We start from the raw sequence: 13,310 nt of genomic DNA, 5'->3' as shown, positions 1-13,310 counted from the left end.
CCAAAAGTCTCTTGTTTTGCCAATTTTATTTCCATAGGACTGTTTGTCTTTTCCTTAGTGATGCTGGAAGTTCTATATATATTCTGAATATGAGTACATAGTTGCTCATTTGTTGGTCAAATATTCTCTCCCAGTCTTTGGCCTACGTTTTCATTCTCCAAATGCTATCTTTTGATAAAAAGAGGTTTTTGATTCTAAGGTATACGGGAGTTATCCATTGTTTCTTTGTAAGGTAAGTGTTTTTCATGTCCCATGTAAAAGTCTTTCCCTATCACAAGACCATGAAGATTTTCATATATATATATCTAAAATATAAATTATAATATATATTTTTATGTATAACTAATTTTCATATACAACATGAGGTAAAGGTCAATTTTTTATGTTTTCTATTGAACTGAACCCAACAGTATACTTGAAAACCTCTTCCTTTTTACCACAGTTTACTATGCTGCCTTCACGTCCACGTAAGTACGCCTCTTCTTCCCCATCCTCAATTTTTTGGGGGCATATCTGAAGCTTTACCAACACCAGTCACATTACTGGAGCAGTGAGTGCTGATGCTAAGTGGTATTACGTCCTTTTGCTTTTTCTTCTTTAAAATGTTCACATCCATTCCTGGCCCTTTAGTTTTCAGCTTATTCAATTACACACAGGCGCTCAAACAGCTTACAAGCATGTTGGGATTTCGACTGAGCTGTTACGAAATCTGTAGATAAATGGGTAACTGAATATATTTACAAAGTCGAGTCTTCCAATCCATGAATACTCTATACCTTTCCATTTATTTAACTTGCCTTTATTTTTGCTCAGTAACGTCTGATAATCGCTTTCTGCATTACACCAATCCGGTTGGGGGTTTCTCAAGGTGTTGGGTATATTTTCATGTTATTCTAAGTGCTTTCTTCTCAAATTTTAGTTCTCAGCTGCTGGCACCGACATATAAAAAGACTGTGGTCTACAGGGGCCTTGTGTTGAGCAGACTTGATAAATTCCATTATAAACCTGACGAGAAATATTTTCAAAATTTTTATGTGCATATCATACCATCTGCAAATAATGACAGCTTTATTTTTCTTTCCATCTTTATGGCTTTTATTTCTTTGTCTTGCTGCATTTCACCATCTAGTGGATGCCATTGTCTTGCTCCAGCTATCGAAGGGAAACCCTAAACATTTCACCCATAAATATGTCTAGGGATGTGAGGCATTCTTAATCAGTTTAAGGGGGTTTCTGCCCGTTCCTAGTTTGCCGGGAGTTATGATAAACTAGTGCTAAAATGGAATAAGTAAGTACTCACACGATTTCACCTCTTCACGCTGTCAATGTGGTGAATTTTATGATTGATTTTCAGTTAATAATCCAATATTGCATTAATGAGGCAACCTGGTCATGATGAAGTATCCTCGTTATGTATGGCTTTATTAAGTTTGCTGGTATTTGGTGACTTTCTTGAGTCTTAATTCAAGAATGTCATTAAGTTCCTTTCTTATACTCTCCTTGAGTGATTTTAGTGTCAGGGACATGCTGGCCTCATTAAATGAAGTCAAGCCCCTCCCTTTCTCTGTGTCTTTTTTTAAAGGGTGTTATTATTAGATTTTCTTAATATGCCACTTTTAGGCTCACAGAAACCGAAGGGAAGGTACAGAAGGTAGACTTAGCCGTGCGCCTGGACACACAGCCTCCCCCACTGTCAGCAGCCCCCACCTGATGGTACCTGCCTCACAACTGATGCACCCACAGGCACACGTCGCAGTCGCCCTGCCTCCACCACTTACAGCAGGGGTCACTGTTGGTGCCGCACATTCTATGGGTTTGCACAAACGTATAACAAATGTATAATGACACGTACCCACCATTATGGCATCACACAGTGTTTTCTTAAAATCTTCCCGTTTTTGTTTTTTATTATTCCCTGGAAACGGTTACGTGAGACCAGAGTTTTTCCTACCTAAATATTCAATACTTTTGATGGTAAAGCCACCTGGACTGGGATGGGTGCTTCCTGTGGGTTTCCCACCTCTCTTTTTATGAATGATGTTAACGTGCAGCTTTGATTTTTTTTTTAAAGCTTCAAACAGTCAATTTTTTTTCACGTCTCATTCCAGGTATATCATATTTTTAAAATGTTTTTTGAATTTAAATTTTCCAATTTACTTACAGTAGTTTTTTCCAGTTTTCCTTCTATAATCTCCTTAAAAGCCGTAAGCACTGGTTTGGTTTTTTTCCCTGCTGACACTGTACATTATGAGCCTCTCTTTATATGGTGTCTTTCTCAAAGCCTAATTTTAATCGAAAATCAATCCCTCCCCATTTCTTGCGAAATATTTCCCTATCTAATGCACAAGACTCGTTACGCTGAAAATACCATTTTGTATATCAAACTTAATGATATTCCAAGTGCTGAAATGTTATAAAAATCTGTTAAGATATTACAATCTCCCATGTCTGTTATCAGAGCTGTCCAGCAGCAATTTCTGGCACGATGGAATCGATCTATATCCGTGGAGTCGAGAGGCAGGCACTAGCCTCAAACAGCTGTTGAGCCCTGGAAATGTGACCAGTGCCACTATCTTTAATTTAACCTAATTTTGGTTTATATTTATCTTTAAATACCTGCATGTAGTGTTGGTGACCACTCTACTCAATTTTGCATAATTCTCAACAATGAAAAATGTAAACAAAATAATCAAAATAACCAAGTCCATATTTATTCTTTTTTTAAGTTTATTTATTGAGAGAGAGAGAGAGAGAGAGAGAGAGAATCCCAAGCAGGCTCTGTGCTGTCAGCACAGAGCCCAACATGGGGCTTGAACTCACAAACCCCAAGATCATGACCTGAGCTGAAATCAAGAGTCAGATGCTTAACCACCTAAGCCACCCAGGTGCCCCTTTATTCATTTTTAATTTCAGAATATCTTGGTGAATTTTAGGAAAACATACATTACATTGTACAAATATGTTCAGCAGGATGACAATACTATTTTCCAATTCTTCAAATGTTAATAAACTAAAAATTATTGACATAAAATACTTTTTTTAATATTTATTTATTTTGAGAGAGAGAGAGAGAGAGAGAGAGAGAGAGCGAGCGTGCCTGTGCCTGAGTCAGGGAGGGGCAGAGAAAGACAGAGAGAGAGAGAATCCCAAGCAGGCTCTGCCCTGTCAGCACAGAGCCTAATGCAGGGCTTGAACACACAAACTGTGAGATTATGACGCTTAACGGACTGAGCCATCCTGGCGCCCCCGTTGATATAAAATTCTTAACCCAATTCCTTACTTCATTAGGTGGAGCCACTCATTTATCAGGTAGAAATGTGTGTGTGTGTGTGTGTGTGTGTGTGTGTGTGTGTGTGTGGTTGAGACGAAATGTTGGAAAACATCTTTATCTCAGGTTTTTTTTTTCAAAATTTAAATCTCTAAATCATTTTGATCAAAGTCCAGAAGCCACTTTCTGACCCCATCTGTGTCCATGTGAGTGACGCTGAAAGGCGGCTGAACAGGTGTGTGGGCGGACGGGTGTGGCCGCCTGTCTTCCGAACAGGACACAAGATCAGAGGGTGGCCTGACCCCGCTCAGCTATTACGGGCAGAGCAGAAGATGCCACTTGTGCTGAGAAGAGCGAGGGGGCTCCCAGTGGTCAGCAAGGTCACCCCCACCTCCCACAGTAGCTCCATCACGTGCCTGCCGCAGGGAAAGGCAGTCGAGTCGACTCAGGGGACAAACCAAGTGGACAATAAGACCTACACAGAGTGGTAGGTCTGGAGCCCCACTGGCGAACTGTGGGCATTCTGGCTAAGACCCACCGAGCCGCCGGGCACATCCTGCACCCCCTGCCAGGGGCAGAGGGGGCCACCACAGGGAGTGTCTGCACTTCCCACCGGTTACTTAAGCCAGGTTGCCTGTCGCTTTGCTTCTACTGATGGAAAACCACCTGATGGGTGTGGAATGACGGCTTTTTCTCTCTTTCTTCCTTTTCCATCACTACCCATCTGATGTGTCTTCGCTGACTGGCTCACTGCTCTCTCTGTTCACATCAAGCCACCCTGAGGTCACTTCCTTCCCTGTCTCCTTCTTCAATCAGTGGCTTCGCACACACCTGTTCTGTTAGCAATGATTGTATGAACTCAGTCTTGTGCTTAGTGTTACTTTTAAATATCACTCAGGATTTTAGAAACATTTTAGAATAAAAGGAATTCAATAGCTTTTCACCTAGCGATTATTATCAACTAAAATAAAATACGTAAGATGACTCATTTTTAAAACAAGTGAAAAGACTATGTTAGGCTGGGAATGACCTCAGTAATAAGCTATGCCAAGCATGTACCAAACCACGAAATCTGGCATCACAGAAAAGTATCAAATCATACTCGCATTATTTGTCACCCAATGTTAGGGGCGCCTGGGTGGCTCAGTCGGTTAAGCCTCCTACTTCAGCTCAGGTCATGATCTCGTGGTTTAAGGGTTTGAGCCCCGCGTCAGGCTCTGTGCTGACAGCTCGGAGACTGGAGCCTGCTTCGGATTCCGTGTCTCCCTTACGCTGACGCTCTGTCTCTCTCTCCTTCAAAAATAAACATCAAAAAAAAATTTTTTTTTAAATATCACCCAATGTTTCAACTCAGAAAGACCAGCTCTTCTGAAGACAGTTTCTCCCAAATTACATATATTTGAAAAAGAAGAACTTAACAAGAAAACAACATAAAAAATAATAAAAAGAAGAAAATTTTTAAAATCCAGAAATGCTACAATTACTAAAGTAAGCAGAGAGAAGTTGAGTAGCGAAAACATTTCACATGTGCAACCTCTTCATTAGCGTTTCATAATGCCTCATTTTACATATAAGCCTTACTTTAAAGATGAGCTCCACTTTATATTGTAAGATGAGGCAGCAGAAAACAGCACCGGGCTTGAATTATTTAATAAACATGGCCAGAATATTGGTTTTATGGAAAAAATATGTACTCCCACTATTCATAATCTAATTCTGGATGGGTTAAGGAGATAAGAGGGAAAATCAAAGCATGAAAAGAGAAGGAAGTGTTGATTAATATTTATCTGATTTCTAGGTGGGGAGAGCCTGCTGAGCACAAAGAAATGAAACCTGATTTAAAGCAGGATTTGATCGTAGATTATTTCTGGTGATGCCGGCTGCTCAGAGAGCAGAGCCTGGGGCTGGTGAGCACAGGCCTGCAGGCAGGAGGGGTCCGGCCACCCACCCAGAACAGTCAGTGCGGACCATCAGCCCCCTCCCCAGAGTCCCCACGACCAACAAAGAAGTGTACGAGAGCACTTTCATTAGGTGTCATGCCCGGGGCTCCGTCCCACGAACCATGAGATCATGGCCTGGGCTGAAACCAAGAGTCGGATGGCCATTCAAGCTACTGAGCCACCCACGCGCCCTGGATATCACACTTTGACGCGGCCGACTGGCAGGAAGAGGTTTTAAGCAATGTGTAACTCAGAGATGTCAAGAGGATTTTTGGCACAACTTTGGGTCAAGGGATTTTGGTAAACTCAACCCGGCAAAGCAACAGATTCAGAAGTCACTGTGTCTCTTGTCAGGATCTAGGGTGACCCTGTCGTGCCCCGCAGTGTTTGGGGCTAAAATACACGTATCCCGGGGCAGGCTGGTCCCTTTGTGTCAGTCTGTGCGGGCCTCCTACAGACGCTTCATTATTTCCCGAAGCGAAAGGTGAGGGTCACGTGCACGGAGGCTGCTTTTTCATCCACGTTGCCAGGGATACCTTCCACCGTGGAAGATTCAGAAAAGGATGGCTTCATGGTATTTATCACCGTCTATAATAAGTAGATACCAGAACAATGGCATTTAAATATCTTCTGCGTGGGGCGGGGCAGGAGTCATCAAGTATGAGGATCTCCTGCGTCGGTTTCCACAGAACCTCATGTCCCACACTCACACTCACGCAGAAACTCAACGCCAAAAAGAGATCGGCAGAGTTGAGACTGGTGGCAGGAGAGACCACAGGCTACTAACCGGATCCCTGGATGGCTGGGAGCGAGGTCTGCACCGCGTGGGTCACAGGCTGACCGCAACCCTCACGACACCTAGAATCTTTTTTTTTTTTTTAATCAAAATGTTATCTGTCTCCGTCTGCAAACGTGGGGCGAAAATCACTCCCAGCGCATCGTGGCGTGGTTTATGACGGTAATTCTAAGAGGTTTTCCCAGCTTCACTCCAGCCAATGGCCTCCTTGGAATGTTTTTTAAACCTGAGCCAAGAGGTACCCACTTATCCATGATTTGGGTTTGTTTGTTTGTTTGTTTGTTTTCGGAAATTGAGATGTAATTGGCAGTTACAAATTACGTGTGTTTAGTTGTGCTACTGTTGGGTAACTGGACATGCACGTGCACTGGGGAATAATCACGACGAGCCAGTCAACACAGCCAGCGTGTCTCAGGTTACCTTGTGCACGGGGAGAGCCCGTGACATCTGCCCCATCGGCAAGCTCCCGGGAGGCGACGGCAGCCAGCCTTCGCAGAAGAGGAAGGAACAGGTGGACGCCGACCCAGGGCTCCCGGGTGAGCGCAGGCCCGTGCAGCTCCCCAGACCTGCGTCCTGGAGCCTCGCCACCTGTCACATGCACTCATTTTCGAGGTCCAACGGGTGGAAATCAGCACCCACCCAGCCAACCTCCACCCGCCTGCCTTCCTGCCTCCGGCCTTTGCTCGGCCTGGCGGGCCCCACCTCCCCCCACACCAGGCTTCACTTCCTTCTCCCTCCTGCAGGCGACCCAAAGCCCCGAGGGGCTCCTCGCTGCGGCTCCATGAAGCCATGCCCGGCCGCCTCTGCACATTTTGCCCCTGACCTCAGGTACCGTGTAAATCGCCTTGTCTTTGAAGTGGAGCCCGTGAGACCCGCTTATTTAGAATTCTCTTCTATCCAACAGAATGGTGAGCAAGGCTCACTGATCCATATCCTGAGTGGACATCACTTCTTCCCACAACTCCCTTACTTGTCGTGTGCCCCCTGCACCCCCGATGTCCAGATGCCCAGCACCCGGGTTCTCCGGTCCACTGCACACGCCTCCATTCCCATCAGCCTAGTGCCCTGGGTCTCCGCTCCCCGGGCAGCTTCCCGGGGCCTCTGCTGGGATTCCCAGCAAAACCTCCTTGTAAGTAACTGACTCTCACGGCTGTGGTAGGTGACACCCCTCCCCCCCCATCCCGTCTCAACCATTCTGGACGACAGACCAGCACGTGTGGCAGGGAAGGCGCACGTTGTGACTCGGGTAGTGTTTTCCCGTGAGCGCCCCTCACCTCCCTCAAGCGGCTAGGACTCAGCCCCTCCCAGAATTCCAGTTGAATAAGCACTCCGGTGTCCCACCTAGGATCCAAAGCAACCCACCCCTGCTCTAACGTGCTGTAACCTGTGAGCGGTATCAGTTTAACAAGAGCGAGGCAGTCAGCACGGTAAAGGATGCCGATGGGGCTGGACAGAGATCAAGTAAGAAGATGGAGCTGAGGGAGCCCCAAGAAAACGTCTACACTGTGGACATCTACACTGCAGACGCTCAGGGCGGGTCCCTCCTCTCTCCACTCAGCGACGACCATGGCGTTCCCTGAGCATCCCAGAAACTCACCCAAATACGTAACATACACGGTTGACCCAAGTAACGAAACATTTATGTGCAGAACACATGAATATACGTGTATCCACTGTGCATATGCTAACCACCCATTCGCAGGAACCAGCTACTTGTGACTTGTTTTGAGGAAACGGGTTAATATTACAGGCAAACAGGCAAATTTAAGTAAAACAAATCAAGCCTTACATCATATGCTAATTTCAAGCCATAATTTCCCTTTCTTTATGCAGTAGTGAACCCTCAAATCTATAAACACAATGCTTACAGTGTTGTATTTTATTTTGACTCGTGAATGCCGTTGCAAAGCCGGTGCAGTCGAAACTCTTAAACGTGAGGGCTGACACTCACCATCGGCGTATCTTTCTTTATTTAGAGTAACATACCTGTACGCTCAAAATAAACGCCTTAAGGTTTGCCCAAGTTATAATTTATATTAAGTAAGACTTCTTGCAGGAATATGTATGCGTTAGTGAATTTGCAATCGCCCAGGCCCCTTGCCAGTAACGAAAATTATTACAACTTCAAGCACGCACAAAAGTATACTGCTTATTAATATGAAATATTGAAAATGAAAATGGTAAAGGATGTTCTATTCCATTGAATTTTTTCATTTCAGAACCTACTATTTTTCTTCCCAGATATCAAGTCAGTGTCCTACAGTCTAGGTTACCAACCTCGATTCTGTAAGGAGCCTGCTTGCTCTCACAAGGGTAATACTGTATAGTATATATTTCTTTTATATGTCTTTATATATGTATTCTTTCTATATATATAATAGCTAAGAATATATATATTCTATAGGTATATGTATATTTCTGATATTTTTTCTTTCCCCTTTTTTTTATTTTTCAAATACCTTACAACCTACAAAACTTACTTGTGTCATTTAAGAAGCTCAATTTTCAAAACTTTTTAAAAGGAACACAGTGTAAGGGTGCCTGGGTGGCTCAGTCAGTTAAGTGTCTGACTCTTGATTTTAGCTCGGGTCCTGATCTCATGCTTCATGGGTTTAAGCTCTGTGTCGGGCTCTGTGCTGTGTCAGAATGGAGCCTGCTTGGAATTCTCTCCCTCTCTCTTTCTCTCTCTCTCTCTCTCTCTCTCTGTCTGTCTCTCTCAAAATAAATAAACTTAGGGGGGAAAAAGGAACACAGTGTAAAGACAGCAGTAATCTCACCTCACAGAACCACCTGCATTCATTGTCCCCCAATTTGTTAGGTTCTAGAGTATAATAGGCATTATTAATATTGTATGTGGGTTTTTTTTCCCAGCTTCATTGAGGTACAACTGACCAATGAAAACGTAAGGTATTTAAAGTGTACATTGTGGTGGTTTGAAACACGTACACATTGTGAAAGGACCCCCATGGAGTTCATGAACACGTTCATGATCACACCTGTTTACCCTCTCTTTTGGTGAGAACATGGAAGTTTTACTCTCTTAGCAAATTTCGAGTACACAGCACTGTGTCATCAACGACAGTCACCGTGTCTTACATAAGATACTTAGACCTTACTCATCTTTTAACTGAAAGTTTCTACCCTTCGACCAACCTCCTGCTACTTTCCCCAACCCCGAGCCCCTGACAACCACTTTTCTGCTATTTCTATCATTTCATTTTCTTCATTTTTAGACTTCACATACGTGTTACCATGCAGTGTTTGTCTGCATTTGTATGATTTATGTCGCTTGGCATAATGCCTTCAAGGCCATTCGTGTTGTCATAAATAGCAGAATTTTCTGCTTCTTCACGACTGGGTAATATTACTGTGTACACATAAGCCACTCCTTCTGTGTCTACTCACCATCAGCGGACACTTCAGTTGTCTCCACACCTTGGTGATTGTGAATAACTCTGCAATGAACCTGGGGGTACACATATCTCTTCAAGATAACAGTTACTTCTTTTGGATATATACCCCACAACTGGATTGTGGGATAATATGGTGACTGTATTTTGAATTTTTTGAGAAACTTCCATACTGTTTTCCATAGTGTTCATGCCAAGTTACGTTCCCACCAACAACGCACAAGACTCCCTTTTCTCCCTGTCCTCCCCAACACGTGTTACTTCTTATCGTCTTGGTAACGGACATCTTAACAGGTGTGAGGGGATATCTTGTTGTGGTTTTTATTTTCATTTCCCTGATTAGATAATCATTTGAAGTACCAGTTGGCCATCTGTAAGTCTTCTTTAGGAAAGTGTTTATTCGGGTCCTTGGCACATTTTTAATTGAGTTATTTGGGTTTGTTTTTGTTTTTTATTGAATTGTAAGAGCTCCTTGTACATTTTGTGTCATTAACCCCTTATTGGGTATGTGGGTTGCAAGCATTTTCTCCCATCCCATGGGCTGCCTCTTCATTATTGCTCTGTCTGGTTTCCTTTGCTAAGCAGAAGCTTTTAGTTTGATGTAGTCCCACTTGTTTGTCTTTGCTTTTGACGCCTCTGCATTTGGTGTCAATTTTAAAAATCATTGCCTAAAGTACTGTTAAGGAGCTCACCCTTATGCCTTCTTCTAGGGGTTTTATGGTTTCAGGTCTTACGTTCAAGTCTTCAATCCATTTTGGGTTAATTTTTGTGTATAGGGTAAGACAATGGTCCAGTTTCCTTCCTTCGCATGTGGTTCCAGCACCATTTATTGAAGAGGCTATCCTTCCCTCATTGCACATTCTTGGCTCCGTTGTCATAAATTAATTGACCATATATGTGTGGGTTTGTTTCTGAACTCTCTATCCACTTCCATTGATCTATGTGTCTGTCTTAATGCCAATATAAACATTTTTTGGTTACTATAACTTTGTATAGAGTTTGCAATCAGGAAGGGTGAGGACTCCAGCTTTGTTCTTCTTTCTCAATATTATTTTGGCTATTTAGGGTCTCTTGTGGTTCCATACAAATTTTAGGATTGACTGCCCTATTTCTGTGAAAAAATGCCTTTGAAATTTTGGTACGGATTGCACTGAATCTTAGATTACTTTGGATAATATGGACATTTTAACAATATTAAACCTTCCAATCCATGAGCATGGTATATCTTTTCATTTATTTGGGTCTTCTTCAATTTCTTTCACCAGTGTCTTATAGTTTTCAGTGTACAAATCTTTTACCTCCTTGGTTAAATTTATTCCTAAGTATTTTATTATTTTTGATGCTACTGAAAATAGGATTTTTTTTAAATTTCTCTTTCAGATAGTTTGTTATTGGTGTATAGAAACATAACTGATCTTTGTATATTGATTTTGTATCCTGCAGTATTACTGGATTTATTAGTTCTAACAGCTTTCTGTATATAATATTGTCTCATCTACAAATAGAGACAATTTTACCTCTTCCTTTCTGATTTGGATGTCTTTTATTCTTTTCTCTAGCCTAACTACTCTAGCTAGGACTTATAGTACTATTTTGAGTAAAAGTAGCAAGCATAGGCATACTTTTCTCAATCCTGATCTTAGAAAAGATTTCAGTTTTTCACCATTGCATATGTTATTGGCTACGGGCTATGGCCCTTATCATGATGAGGTACATTCCTACTTTGTTGAGAGTTTTTATAATAAAAAGATGTTGAATTTCATAAAATCCTTTTTCTGCATCTATTGTGATGATCATGTGATTTTTATCCTTTATTTTATTAATGTGGTGTATCATGTTGGTTGATTTGCAGGTGTTGAACCCTTACATCTCCAGAATAAATCCCAGTTACTCATGGTGTATGATCCTTGTAATGTATTGTTGAATTCATTTTGATAATATTTTGTTGAGATTTTTTACATCTGTGTTCATCAAGGATATTGGCCTATGGTTTTCTTTTCTTGAAGGGATTTTGAGTGGCTTAGTATCCGGGTAACACTGGCCTCATAAAATGAATGTAGAAGTCTTCCCTCCTCTTCAGTATTTTGGGAGTGTTTGAGAAAGATTATTACTTTTCCTTTAAATGTTTGGTAAAATTCCCCAGGAAAGCCATCTGGTCCTGCACATTTATCTTGTCTCTCCTTCTTTCCTTGTTTCTTTGGCGCCTTCTTTGAAACCCCAAGGCAGTGTAATTTTGGAAGTAAACCTTGCATATTCCCACTTCCTCAATACAAAACGGATCTGAGAGGGGCGCCTGGGTGGCTCAATTGCTCGAGTGTCTGACTTCAGCTCAGGTTATGATCTCACCGTTCATGACTTTGAGCCCTGCATCAGGCTCGCTGCTGTCAGCACAGAGTCGGCTTCAGATCCTCTGTCCCTGTCTCTTTCTGCCCTTCCCCCACTCACACTCTCTCCCAAAATAAATAAGTAAATAAACATTAAGAAGGGGGGGGGGCATATCAAAAATGATGGACCCATGACTGAGCCAATAGATACACAATCAGAACCATCAACTTCTGCTAGTCAGTATCCCTCCATAGCCACTTCCTGGTTCTTTAACAAGATGTAATTAGCATATAATTTTTAAATGTTCTCACCCTCTCTCTCAAAAGAAAAACTGCATGGTATCCATTTCTGGGAGCCAGTCATGTTATCCATCTTTAGGCAACTTTAATTCTTCCTGTCTGGTTTGGCCATAAACCCAAATGAATATTCTGTAATCTTTGTTCTTGCTTCTCTTTAATATCCTACCCTTCAGGCTCTCTTTTCACACCCAAAAAGGGGCTTAAAAGGTCTTCCTAAAAATGCCCTTCATTAAATTCCCTATATTATTTAACTCTGTTATATAAGACATTACTGAGCTTCTATTTATTTATTTTTCCCATTAGGGGGCTGAGGATATAAAAATGAATAAAGTTAGAGGCTTCATGCCTTTTTATAACTTAGGCTTCTCTCTGTTGTGGGTGTAAAGTTTCCTCTTTTGTTCTGGGTGATCCATGGAAACAGAAGTATCCCAGCCGCCACAGGTTTTCAGAAGGTACTCTGGCTTCTCAAATCAATGCCAAGTTCTGTTGTCTGGAGGCTCAGAGCCACTGCTGGTTCTGTCCCAGGTCCAGAGGAGACTGAGTCCCCTTGGTCAGTCTTTGCCCTCCAGGGTCATAGGCCACAGCGACCTGGAAGAAAAATGTCTAAACGTTCTAGAGTGATGTCTCAATGGTGCCGTTTCCTCTTTGCCTTTACGGGTTGCACAGTTTCTTCTGAAATCAGATGGTACTTGTAACTTGCATGGACCCTGATATCTTGACGTCTCAAGCTGCATGATTTAACTCCTCTGGATTTCATTTACTCACCTTTTCTAATATGAGGAACTCTGATGATTCTCCAGACTGTGAATCCATGAATCATCCATTTACACCACATGGGAGAGACATGAGTGTAGATAAGTGTTGGTGAAGTGCCTCTGCTATGATACTAATTTGAGATGACAGGCTGTCCTCTTTGGGTTCAAACTCTGTCTTCAATGGCACCCAGCAATGGAGTCAAATTCACTGGACTCCTATTCAATTCTTGAGATGATGAACAATATTGAGTAAAGAATAGACAGGAGGAGATTATGCTGTGCACAGACTTGATTATTCTCCCTGCACAAGGTAACACCCCCAATAATTCTGACATCTTCAGAATCTCTGCCCACTCCTACAGTTCACTTATAATTGAGTGATTTTTAAGAAAAATATAATCTTTTAAAATCTGTTCTATTATTAATATAATAGATAATATATTAGATAATAGATATATATAATATATAATATAGATATATAATATAATAGATTAAATAACAAAATATAATATAATAT

The sequence above is a fragment of the Felis catus genome, chromosome B4, assembly GCF_018350175.1.
Source record: "Felis catus isolate Fca126 chromosome B4, F.catus_Fca126_mat1.0, whole genome shotgun sequence".
NCBI lineage: Eukaryota > Metazoa > Chordata > Mammalia > Carnivora > Felidae > Felis > Felis catus.
This window is presented reverse-complemented; position numbering follows the sequence as displayed.